Source organism: Neovison vison, chromosome 3, assembly GCF_020171115.1.
Source record: "Neovison vison isolate M4711 chromosome 3, ASM_NN_V1, whole genome shotgun sequence".
Classification (NCBI taxonomy): Eukaryota; Metazoa; Chordata; class Mammalia; order Carnivora; family Mustelidae; genus Neogale; species Neogale vison.
In genome coordinates, this window is record NC_058093.1 from 42,366,582 (window position 1) to 42,379,705 (window position 13,124).

At 53.9% G+C, this 13,124-nt stretch overlaps 1 protein-coding gene across 1 annotated transcript in view; it reads left to right on the plus strand.

The window, feature by feature from the left end:
* The first annotated feature begins 7,159 nt into the window (after positions 1-7,159).
* SH3BP4 (SH3 domain binding protein 4) overlaps positions 7,160-13,124 on the plus strand; it is an 83,184-nt gene continuing 77,219 nt past the window's right edge. Inside the window, exon 1 of the mRNA XM_044241898.1 lies at positions 7,160-7,331. The gene's annotated coding sequence lies outside the window, so the exon portion shown is untranslated. The remainder of the gene's footprint in view (positions 7,332-13,124) is intronic.

Consider the following 13,124-nt stretch of genomic DNA (forward strand, 5'->3'; position numbering starts at 1 on the left):
GGAACGGGAACTCGAAATCACATATGAGGGCTGGGTGGCTTTGGCTTACTGCACAGTATATGGCTATATGTTTTTAATATGCTTCATACTTTGAGAAGAAGGGCTTTCGTTGCTGTCTCAAAGAAACCCTCACATATTAGACTCCAGAAACAGAAGGCCCCCCTTTCCTTAGTCAATGCGAGTTCGGATTCCGGAGCTCAGACAGGAAAACAAGGTGGCCCCATGGACCCTCTTGCCAGGTGTACCAAGTGTACCCTTAGGGAGCTAGAGGGGGAGCAAGGTTAAGTCTGAGGGCCAATGGCCCCCTATCCTCTGACCTTCCTGAACCCTACTGTGACCTTGTCCTAGGAGGGCACCTGGAGACCCTCTGGCTGATACATTGAATGACAGGAGGCCAATTCAATACATTGAATGAAGGGAGGCACCTGGAGAGGAATGATCCCAAGGCCAAGCCCAGAGCAGGTGACCTCCCAACACCATCCGCTCCTCCTGTGTCATGGTCTAGCCAATGCTTGTTGCACTCCAGACCAGAGCAGAAGGTCTGCCTGACAGCTTCTGGATTCATCTCTGGGATGGAACTGTCTGCTTTCAGATAAGCAGTGAGGTCTGCTGGCAGCCAGAAAAGAATGAATCACAAGGTAAAGACCAGGACTGTCTTTGAGTCACACCAGGCATGACCTCCCTTGATGCCAAGTGGACGAGAGACATGGGTCTCCAGGCACTGAGCAGTGGCCAGCAGCTCAGATCTTGGATTGAGGCTGACCTACAGCTGGCTTCTATCTGTGGTCTCATCAGAGCCATTCAAATTCTCTGAGCCTTGGTTTCTGTATTAACCACTTTTTTTATTTTCTGGACTCTGATACTTGGACATTTACATCCTCCAGGCAGTGAACCACTGGCCTGCAAGTATGTTTTTCAGTCAACCCAGAGCTCATCCCCATCCTTGACTGGACATTTCACTCTGAGCCACTGTCTGGTGGCCCGAATGACCCCACGGCCAGGTACCGCATAGCTAGTGACAGCTGCCTGCTCAAGAGCCTGCTGCAATTATTCAAAATGGTGGAACCCAAGCCGGCTTGCCCTGCCTTGCCCCTTCTTTCCCATTGCTGACATTCACCTCCCTACTCACTCTGCCTCCCAGCTTACCCTGGTGCGGCCCCGCACCCCAGGCCTCCTGTCTCTAGGGAGACACTTCTTCCTTCATGACAGTCACTTCTGTGGCTGTGTGTCTTTCCATGTCTGGTGGAAACAAGTCCTGGGGACTCTTAAAATAGTTCCAACTCTGAAGTGAGGTGATGAGGGTTAGGCCCAGCTCAGTGAGTGGCTTTGGGGCTTGAGTACAGTTGCCCAGAGATGGTACGAGGTGCAAGGTCCCTGCCAGGGACTATAAATCGAAACTTCTATATTCCAGGGCTTCCAATGATGCTGCCAGAATGTGTCCCTCTCTAGCCCAAATTCTTCCCTCCCTTCGATGAGCTCAGCTGGACCCTCTCCTGGCAATAGCAAAAGGCCACCATGTCTCCACGTGGCTTCCCACCCATGATGCTTCCAGAAAAATCCTGAAGTCCCATTGGCTGACCTGAGTCACGTGTCCATCCCTAAGTTTTGGAGGTTCAGATTGGCAGCGCCTGAAGTTGGGGATGGGGTCATGACTCCCCAGAGGAAAACTGGATCACATCAAGGAATGAGGGGATTCAGATGGCAGACAAGATAATCCAAACACACACAGGAAGCCAGCAATTCAAATGCTTATTGTTAACTTTTGGTTAAAGACCACACGCTGACCAGAACTTTATCTAGGCCCAGTGAAAAGTGTGCTATTGAAATGGTAATCTCAAGTCCCAGGAAAGGGCAATGAAGACAAAAATGTGACTAAGATGATAGAAAGACGAAGAAAGTTTATCATCACACAGAACCGTAAGAGAGGAAGGAAGCAGGATGCCAGGGTGGCTCAGTCAGTTAAGCGTCTGACTTCGACTCAAGTCATGATCCTGGTGTCTTGGGATAGAGGCCTGCATCGGGTTCCCTGCTCAGTGGGGAGCCTGCTTCTCCCTCTGCCACTCCCCCTGCTTGTGCTCTCTCTCTCTCTGACAAATAAATAAATAAATTCTTAAAAAATATATAAAAATAAAAGAGAAGAAAGGACCCTGTGGAAAAGCCATGTGCACACCGCCGAAGAGATCCAGGTAAATCTCAGACCTCCAGGCAGACTTTTCTGCTGTTTATGCTATTTTCTACTCACAAAATTGGCCATGGGTTGCAAAACTGTCATGTCTCTCTTCTGTTCCCAAACTGACTGAGCACTTTTATTAAGTTCTCACAGTTTGACATTGAAATACTCCCCGTGGGGAGGCCTGGCCTTGTGCAGTTGGGGTCCTGGACCCCGGAGGACTCCCCGGCCTTAGAGCTAGACTGTGTGTCCACACACACTTCCTGCCCCATGCCACATGCTGCTCCCTCCTTGCCCACGGCCCCTCCAGCCTCCAAGCTTGGTACTGGCAGACTCTGCCTGGATGCTGTCCCCCTCCCATTTCTCCCCTGTAACTATTACAAACTCAACCTTTGCCACCCCAGCCATGAGGATGCCCAGCCCCACTTGCATCTAGGCTGGGGCAGGTGGCTATCCTGGCACACATTTGCCCTTGAACCACTCTATAGCCTAATTGCTCGTTCCCCAGCTGTGCGCTTCTTAGATAGAAGGATCGAGAATGTACTCCTCGTCTTATCCCCAGCGTCTAGCACACCACCTGATGTACAGTAAGCATTCTAGACATAGCTGTTAAATAAGTAACTGAATAAAAATGAGTGAGAAAATGAATATTCATTAAGAAGTATTTCTAGAAGTTTCCCAAAGAAAGTCACAGAACTCCCCTCAGCCGACTGTTTTGTCTGCATCCCTTCTGGATTCTGTGCGAGAGAATCGTGTGCTCCCTTGCTGCCCTAGTTATGCCCCTGTGTGTTTGGAGTAATTAAGGACAACAGCAAGATGGAGGGCTCAGTATTACAGCATCTTGGGGCTGCAAGGGTGGAGGCTTCCCAGAATGGCAAGCGGGTCACCCAACATTTTTTGACAACAGACACTCTCTTAAAAAGCTAGTGCCTGCTTGAATTCTTGGCAAAGCAACTTTCTCTGAGCTGCCGCAGGAGGGGCAGAGGAAAGAGCAGCATCTGAGCACCCCACACTCCTACATAGGCGATGCGCTTCGGGGGGTCCAGCCCCCGCCATCTGTCCGTCCTCACCTGTCCCCATTCTTCACCTCTCTTTTTCACCCCAGCCACACAGGGTGGCATTTCAGTTTCCTAAACGTGAAAAGCTTTTTCTGGCCTCGAAGTCTTCACATGTGCTCTTCTCTCTGCCTGGCCTGCCCCTCCCTGGCTTCTTTCACTTTGGGTCTGATGTCATCTCTCCTGAGAGGGCCCTGTCTGGCTGTCATCCCTAAGGCAGGTGTCTCCTTTCTCAGCCCCTGGCGCTTGCCTTGAGAGCATGTGCCACCAGCAGGCTGGCCCCTCTCCAGTCTCAAATCACCGCTGGGCTCTCGGCACCAAGACAGTGGAGCTGATTCTGGCTCTCTCAGCCTCTGATTCTCAGGGCCTGGCACACAGTAGGTGTTATTTGAGAAGCCCCTAGCATGAATCTTTGGTTGTGGCAGTTGGGGTGGATTAAGTTTAACCTATTGCTCATCGAAATAAAAGATGTGCATGTTCCAAACCCACCCCACACCCTTCCTCTAACCCACATGCGTATTTTACTTTCCAACCCACAAGAGACCTCCTAGGACGGCATTTTCTCTGTATGCCCTTTTTAAGGAGCCCATGCTCAGGGAGAAACCTGGCAGGTCTGAAGCCTGAAGTTCACGTTCTCGGACCATCTCATCAACCCTTCCGCCTCAGAGCAACATGGTCGCCCCCTTGGTAACTATTTATCAAGGAGTCTTGAAAAAAGATATTTCTATGTATAGCTGATGCAAAACTAGGATCGTTCTCTCGGGTTTTAAGTGACTCAAAGCACAAGTTGCAAGTGTGTGTGTGTGTGTGTTAGTAATAATGACGGTAGCATATGTTCATAGATGGTCTATCTGCACACATTATCTCACTCAGTCCTTGCTAGCAAGCACTGCCCCCATTCTCAATGTCTTTGAGCAGGTGTCTACAGATATGGGGTATGTACACACATTCACACATGACCGTGGACTCTTGGGAGAGGGTACGAAATTGGGGATCGATGTCCACTTGTTACACTACACCTATCTCTGATCGTTTGTATCCTTTGAAACAAACGTGCGTTGGTTCCACACCTAAAACATTATTGATTTTGCTGTATGTGTTCCCACTAGAAATGCTTACTGAGTAACTGAACATTAGGAATATCTTACCTTTTTTTCCCCTTTTGTCTTTGGAAGGGCAAGTAAGAAAAACTGGTGGAACGACAAAGCATATACTCAACTGGAAGCAGTATCTTGAGATCTCCTTGACTTCCAGAGCCAGGAAAGGCGAAAGGGTCCACACACGAACCTCCGCCTAATCGTGTCACGTTGTCACTTAGCTCCTACCAGGCTCAAGTGCATTCAAGCCATGGTGGTAAAAGAATACACAGTATGCTCTCGTTTCTTCCGCCACTGTCTTTAGACATTCTGACCTCTGGGAATGCCTCTCCTAGGATGTAAAGATGCTGATGGCATCGTAAAAGCCAAGTCCCTTTGGTACAACTACGGACACCATCAGGCAGGCTCTCTGCGTGCCCCCAAGCAAAATGAGTGAGCGTTTTATTTTTTTCGCGTGGTATCCTGCATGTCCACAGTACTTTGCTATTTGTGATTTTATTGTCTCTTCCTTACCGCTCAATGAGCTCAGCTTCTCCCAGACGGGACTCTGGCTTTCTTATTTGATTTATCCTTATGTGTTGCTTTTCCTCCCTGTATCAGCATGGCTGTTGGACCATTTGTGGGGCCTCTGGGCATTGTCTTTTCATACCTTTTGTTTATTTCCTAATTTTCTACTGGTTTGTCTTTTCTTATGCATCACAGACATTTTTTACACAGCAAGGATGTTATTTGGAATAGCAGCTGAAATTTATTGAATGCTGATCTGTGCCAGGCATTGAATGCTAATCTGTGCTAATCTGCTAAACACTCCACAGGCCGGCATTGAATTTTCATACTCGTATAGGAAACTGAGTCACAGAGAGGTAAAATAACTCACCAGAGATCAGAACCCAGTAGGCTCGCTCCTGGGTCAGTGCTCCCTGCACGTCCCTAGACCACTGAGAACTCCCTGGGCCCCCACCATGCCGCCTGGATGCCCTCTTCCTCTCTGAGGCTCCTTTCAAAGCCTGCGGCATACATTTTAAGGGTAACTGTATCCATTTTCAGGAATTCAGTTGCCCACACCCAAATCAGAGCCCCTGATCTCCAACCTTCTTGAACCACATCTCTGTCCTCCAGTGAATCCTTCTGCAACATAGACAGCAGATCAAGAAAAACAGATTCCTTAGGTATTGGGAGATCTCCAAGACAGAGGGAGCAGCAAAGACTTGGGATCCAGAAATTCCAGGGATTGAATTTAGGTTCATGTGCCCCATGAGATCATGAAAACATAAGGTCTAAAGTCACCTATAAAATGAGAGTAAGGTAATGATGAGAAATGCCTCCCGAGATGTCTAGGTCTGGACCTGGATGAGGATATGAGAGCTTTTGTCCCAGGGAAGACCTGTGCTTCCTCCTTTCTGCATTGTAGGGGGCCTTCAGTCCTGCAGGGGACTCCAGTCTTGCAGGAAGACAGCTGGCAGTCCCCCAGGTAGTTAGCGCCTAACCTCCAGAGTGACCTCAGGTCAAATTCTGGTTGTACTACTTTCTCACTGTCAAATCAACCCTCGGAGCTTCAGTCCACTCACGCGTGAGACGGACTAAAAAGAGCAGCCAAGTACGGGATTTTGGGGGGATTGTGTCATTCCATGGAAAGTGCTTGCCACACAGTTGGTGGTGGTTCAGTTTACTGAGCATTTATTGAGCGCTTCTCAGGTGCCAGACATGGGGACACAAGCTAGACCAAGTATAAATGGTTATGATACTGTGTATTCCTCAGCACTCTGCTCAGCCGGAAGTTCTCCTTTGTAATGTTCTATGTGACTGCCTTTCTTCTCGACTTACTTTACAACTTCGCGCTTGCCCCCCACCGTGTGTGAGAAGCCGAATTCTCAGCATTAGGGACCACCCTCCGAGTCCCGGCCCACGCCCGCAGAGCCGTACCTCACCCAGGGATCCCCGCGTGGGGCTCTCCGAGAACGAGTGGGAGGATGGGGGGTGCAAGGAGCACTGGAGCGCGACCAAAAGGTAACGATGAAGCTGCCTTATCTAGATCTGCTTGGTTCCAGGGCCCACGACCCCGGGGGGGGGGCGCCCCCCAGCCGTGGACCCCATTCCCCGGCTGGCGCCCGGAGGAGGAAGACTAGGAGGCACCGAAGCGGGGTGCCAGCGCGGGCTGCGGGAGACGCGGCGCCACCCCCTGCCAGCGAGCTCGTTCCCGGGCCGGCTCCCCCCGGCCCCGCCTCCGCCTCGCCCCAGCAAACCACACCCCGCCCCGGGATCCGGGGGGCCCCGGCCCGACTCCGCCCCCTTGGCGCTCGCCCCCGCCCCCAGCCTCCGGGCTACAAGGGCTCGGCCCGCCCCTTAATTACCCACATTTTCCCCCTCCCGGCCTTTCGGCGGCCTCAGCTAAGCCCCGTCCCTCCTTAGCACTGCCCCTAATTATTCCCACCCCGCCCCAGCCTAGCCTCCTCCTTGGCTAAACTCCGCCCCCTTCGGCCTCGGCCTTCCCCCCCCTCCAACCCCCAAGATCCCCCCAACTCATCCGCACCCCGCCCCTGCCTCTGGGCCGCCCCAGATCGGCCACGCCCCCTCCGCGTTTGTCCCGCCCCCGCCCGATCCGCCTCGGGAGGCCTGAGCTTGTGTCCCCTTCCTCGTCTCCCTTTCTCCCAGTCCCCTGTCTCGCTAGGGGCCTCGCCTCAGGCTCCGCCCTGCCCCCAGGCTCCACCCCCCGCGGAGACCACCCCTGCCCTCCCTCCTGCCCCCCCCCCCCCCCCCCCCGCTCTCGCCCGCCCCGCCTCGCGCGCCGCGCCCCCGCCCCCGCAGCCCCGCCCCGGCGCGGGGACCACCCTCCGCCCGCTCAGGCGCGGGCCGAGCGCTCGGGGCACTCTCGGCGGTCCCGGCCGCTCGCCGTCGCCGCGCGGATATTCGCGCGGAGATTCCCGCGGAGCCGCGCGCGCCCCCGGCCGGGCTGAGCTCCCAGACCGTGAGGAGAGCCGCAGGAGCCGGCGGGGACGCAATGCGAGCCAGGTAGGCAGGCGGCGGTCCGGCGGTCCCCTGCGGGCAGCTCCCGCCCAGTGCCCGGCCTCGCTCTCACAGAGCCTGCCGGGGCTCGGCGGGCTCGCACCCCTTGTGGGCGCCGATCGTTCCCCCGCCGCCTGAGTTCGGGGTCCGGGTGCTCCAGCACGGCTGGCGCCGGGTGGCTTCGGGAAGCGTCTCTCCCCTTGCTGCCGCCCGGGAGCCTGGGTTACCCGGGCGCAGACGGGCGGGCCGGGGTTCCAAGCGCCGAGCCGCTGTCGGAGCCCCCGCGTGCGCCCGCGGAGCCCCTTCCCCCGGCCCTGGCGCCTCCTGGGCAGGCCCTGCGGGGTAGCCCGGCGCTGCGACCGCACGCGTCCCCGGGGCGCCCCCTCGCGCGGTTCTGGGGAGGAGAGGGGGGCGTGCGGTCCCGGGTTAAACTTGTTGGTGACAATGCATATTTCAACTTCGGAGATGCCTGGTTCTAGGATGGAAATACAAATCCCGGGTTGTGGCTGGGCGTCCGGGGAGCGAGCAGTTGCGAGCTGACAGCGCGGGCTGCCGGCGGGTGGGGACGGCTGGAGGAGAGGCACGTTGTTCTCTAAGTGATGTTTCCCGGGAAGCCTGCTCCGCGCTGCGGATTGGTGGTGCCCGAGAGTGCGGGCGGCTCCTGGCCCGCGGCCGCTCCTGCAGCCAGGGGACCAGGCCGACGCTGGCCCTTCCGCGGGGTGCTGGGCGGCGCGAGAGCCGCGGGCCCTCTACGTGCTGACTGGCTTGCGGATCCTCCCCAGCAGTGAGATTTCGAGAGGGGACTCCGGGCTGGATTTTATTCGTGCTCATTCTTGGCGAGTTAGTGCAGCAGATTTGTAGTGTGTTCTTTATCAGTAATAAGTTCGTATAACTTTTGTTTTGATCACAGAAACAGTATATGCTTTGGGGAGAAAACGTGGTAACAAAAAGAAATATAAACAGTAAGACAGAAGACATCCGTGACCCCACTGTTCCTACCCGCCTTTAATATTTACATTCTTGGGGTCACAAGAATGTGACCCGATTAAATTGCCGATTTAATGAGTAAGTTGCAATTGGGGCTTCTCTTACCTGAATCAAAATAATCCCTTTACACAGCTCTCCTCTCCGCAACCTTTCAAGGGTAGTGGTCTCTGAACACCTAAGTTTATCTTTAGTGGCCTGCCTCCCTTCTGAGCTGGCTCCCCTTCTGTGGGCCAGAGGAGGAGAGAGAAGGGAGCATCAGCCTAGAACGTTGGGTGAGACTGCATTGGCCTGGTTGTTCTCCGCCTTCCCCTGTGGTTTGGGTTCCTTGCCTTGTAAAAATGAAGGTAATGATTCTCAATCTGCTTCTCAGGCCACCATAAAAATTAATGGGTGGTTTGTGAAGCGTTTTGACATCCTTGGATGGACAGCGACTGTACTTTAAGGGGCTAGGGAGCATTTTGCTGTTCACGTTGCTGTCATCATCCAGTGAAACAGTGTACCTTCCACCTGGCCCTCCTGACCAGGAAACAGACTCCAGGAATGTCCGGTGAAGCCTGGAGAACGTTCCTGGTTCTGGGCTCTATGCATTCTGTCCAATGAGGGTGGCGGGGGCGGGGGGTGCTTAGAAGGAGACGCACTCCCCAGTTGGCCTTCTCCCTCCTTGTTTTGTGCATATGGGTGGACTTGGAGAGGGTAAGGGACAGGTCCCCCCTTGCCCAGGCCCGATGCTTGTCCATCTGTGGAATGCCAAGGCCATGCTGATCTGGGAGGGAACAGTTAGTTCTGGGAGGACTCGGAAAGTGAACAAACCTGGCTTCCTAGGGATTTGTCTTATGGCTCCCTTGTTTACTAAATGAACAATGAGCCGCTCAGATCTGTGGTGCCTGAGAAGCTTCTGTGAGCTTTAATTTTTTCCTGTTGTTCCAGGACTCAGGCACCACACTCCATGGCCCTTTCCGACAATGGATAGCGACTCACACCATTTGTTAATTTCAGGTATGCAAAGCCCCAGTGGGGAGAGGCACACACAGGTTGCCTTTTGTTCCCCGGGCGGTAAAACCGAGCCTTGCTGGAAGAGCCTCCGTAGCTGGTCTGCGGGGCTTCATTCTGTCATTTGATAGTTTTCATTTTTTTATTGTTTGATCCCACCGGCACTTTGATCTTCCTGAGGTCTGGTGGCTGATCCCAGTCCAGACACAGGGGGATTTCCAGAAGGACCCAGAAAGGGGGCTGGACAAGTTGCTGCTAAGTGTCCTTAACTGGGCTGTCTGCCAGTTAGTATTATGCTCTTAATTTTCTCGGTGGAGGGAGGAAGAGGGAGTCTTCCTGGATTTTCTCCTTTGCTGTTGTTTGCTAACTTGATTTCTGGTTACCCAGCAGCCTGGAAGTGCTTTCCTGTGGCTGCTGGAACAGACTTTTTCTTATTCTAATGGTTTCTCGTCTGTTGATAAGGTATGCTAATGCGAATCGGGTTTATGCCCTTGGGTCTTGAGGCCCCTCCCGCATTTAAATCTTCCGATCCCAGCAGGTTGCTTGTGGGAGGAGGCCACTTGGCTTCCCTCCGATTCTTAGTGGAGCCCTTGGCCTGAGCAAGGTTAAGAGCCACGGAGTTTGACCCTTGCTGTCCTCCCTGACTCTGGGCAGACCTCTCTGGCTCCCTCTTTCGGGTATCAGCCCTGTTTTGACTGATTAGCAGCTGCTGTTTTAGCAAGTGGGCCCTGGGCCAGCCACGTGGGTTTTCCTTAGCTTTGTTATTTTCAAATCCCGCACCTGTACTGGATGGCGGTGTGATTTCTCTCCTGAGAATTCCAGCCAGGCCCCTGGGATATTTCCGAAGGCCCTGGAGCTGGGCACTCGGACTTCTTTGTCCTGAGGTCGCTGCCTGACAAGCCGGAACCGGGAAGGGTCACCGAACAGCTATGGAGACTTCACTCAGAGTGCTCTGGCCGGTTTTGCTCCTGGCCAGGAGGGGAGCCTGGGACCGTCCTGTGTGGGGGTCTGAGCTGGGCTGCCCACCTTCTCAGGGATTGGCACAATAGAAGCTCCGCATTCCACCATCACCCTCTGGAGGAGTGACAGAAGAATAATTCACCGAGTCCCCAAACACCCAGGGAACTATCCTGCTACTTACTGAGGATCTCTCAGGAAGCCTGAGCCTGCTTTTCAGTGGGCCCCCGGGGGCATCCGCGAGTTACATAACAGCACCTGATGCCATCTGGCCCAGTGTCTTAAGGGAAAGATGTTAATACTCAGCCTTCTGCAGGCCAGGGCTCTCAGAAGGTATTTTAGAAATCAAGGGGTGAGCGGTGTGTTTCGAAGGGGGAAGGGTGGATCCCACAGAGTGCATCAGTTCTCCGCCCCCCCCCCAAGTTGGACTGCTCAGACCCGCCCATCAGTAAGCCAGTAGGATCTCAGGAAGGAGTTCGCCTAATTTAAGTTGAGATTTGGGATATTTTAGGGCTAGAAAGAGGTATCATTTGCTGAGACGAAGCACCGGGCCTGGCAAGCATATGTTAAGACCCTCACCAAAATCATGAAGGGTTCCCTCATACAGAGAAGCTGTGAGGATTTACGTAGTCCCAGCACAAGGGTCCCAGAGTGCTGGAGCCGGGAATCGAACCTGTGTCTGCCCAAGCCCAGCGCTTCTTATTCACATCTCCCAAGGTGCTGACATCAAAAGCGCTCGGGCACGAAGACAGGTGGGTGAAGCCTCCTTACACAGTTACAGAACTTGCACTCTGAAGGTGACGAAATCCTTAAAGCCTGGAAAATGTTTGCAGCCTGAGCGGAAGGCAGCCAGTGCCACCTTTATTCCCGGGGATCTGCGCCCTCTCCTGTCTTGTGCAGGGTCCATGTTGTTTCCATTGGAAGACTGAGGTGTTGCCGTTGAGGGGTAACATGGACAGGAGCCCGCGTGAAGTCTGTCCTTGTGCCCTGAAGCAAGGGTATTCCGGGCAGACCGAGGTCAGGAGAATAAGATAAAGATTCCGGGCAGTCTCTCTAGTAGGTGTAAGATAAGGATTCCACCTTCCACTTTGCAATGAAATAAATGACACACTCAGGAGATTATTCTTATCTGCTCATTAAAAGCTCAGTCTCTGGAGAAACTCTCGGCTGGCTGGTTCCTGTTAGCCCAATGCTTCTGAACAAATTGAAAAGAATACTTCCTGTGGAAGGATTTTTGTGGTTCCAGACTCCTGTGATTCATCTTCTCCTCTCTCCTTCCCCTTCCCCCAGGCTGTGGGACTCAGGGAAACCCTGCCCCATTTTTAGGAACCGGGAAGCTTGCTCTAGTCTCTTGGGGCCTGAAGGGAATACAGGTGTCCTTCCCTGGCTTGTCAGTGTCCGAGGCCCTTGTGCATGTGGTCTGCTGATAAACCAGCTCGGAGGAGGGGAACAAAGAGCCGTGACCGTTGCACCTGCTGGCTTCAGTGGTGTGGTCTAAACAGCACTGCTGTGGCCCCTGGGCAGCTACCGGGTTGAACCACCCATGTGAGCCAGTGAGAGCCAGCTGCAGCTTGCCCTTCACTGCCCTGAGCCCACCAGCCAGCCCCCCTTAACAAAGGGGGCCACATGGTTGCCTGGCTTCTGCAGGGACCTAGTCTGCCCAGCAGCTGGGCAGGGAGAAGATTCAGATGTCATTGGGTGGCGAGCTTTGGTCAGCTTCAAAGCATACTGTATGTTGAAATCACCTGGGAGGTGGCTTTTGTTTTGTTTTTGTTTTTGTTTTTAAATCCATCTTTGCCCGCCTGATCATCCTCAGGGGAGAGCAGATCTCTGAGGGCAGGGCCTAGACCTGGACAGTTCCCCAGACCTCCCCATCAGAATCCATTCTCCTATGTATCCAGGTTGCTCTATGCTGAGGGAGGGTGTCTGTTGAAAGGAAACCAGAGGTGTGGTTTGGGACACAGGGCAGACTCTGTGTTGGAGGTTGGGAGGGAGTTGCCGCTTTCCCCTTGTGGAGCCAGGGAAGGTTTTCAGGGCCAGGTGAGGCAGGCAGAGGCCCAGATCTTTCCAGGTGCCAACTGGAGATGTTACTCCATTGACCCTTTATCTGCGTGGCTCGTGATCCACATACGTTCCTCCTTGGTCGCTCTAGCTGGTCTAGAACAGAAAGGGTCTTCATGGAAAAAGGGGGGGTCAGGATGAACCCAGGAGCTCTGTCCTTGGAGAGACCGCTACTTGGTTCGTTTGATGAGCTGATCTCTGATGTTAAAGCAGAGAACCGGAGTCTAGAGGAGCTTCCTGGGACCACCCAAGTGAAGACAGGAGAAGCTCCCTGGTTAAGGGTTTTGTCAGTCTGCGCTTGGTTGCATACATAACTCAGATTATTTTTTCTCTGCCACAATTAGCAGTAAAATTGTTGTAAAAGGTGAGAGCTCCTTGGGAGGCAGCAAGCCACGTGGGAAGGGGGGAGTGTCCTTAAACAGGAGCCAGTCCTGTTAGCAGGTCTGACACTAGCAAGAGGGAAGCCAGGCCCCTGGGGTGCAGAATTGAAGGAGGGGTCCCTGGGGTTGTTCACCTGCAGCGTGTGCCTCACTGACCGAGAACCCATTGAGAGGGCCAGCTCAGGCTTCATTTCCTTGGGCTTGAGCCCACGAGTGTGGAAGAGCTCCCTGGAGACTTGAACATGAGGCGGGGGGGTCTGGGAGCACGCTTCCAGCTCACCTCAAGAAGATGGGGCATGAAGGCCAAAGAGAGGGAGCAGAGAAGCAGCTGGAGGAGGGAGAACAGGCAGGGGGTGTGTCCCTGCAGCCAGGCTTCATATGGTGGGGGTGTAGAGGAAGGGCATTGGGAGCCCAGCGCAAACAG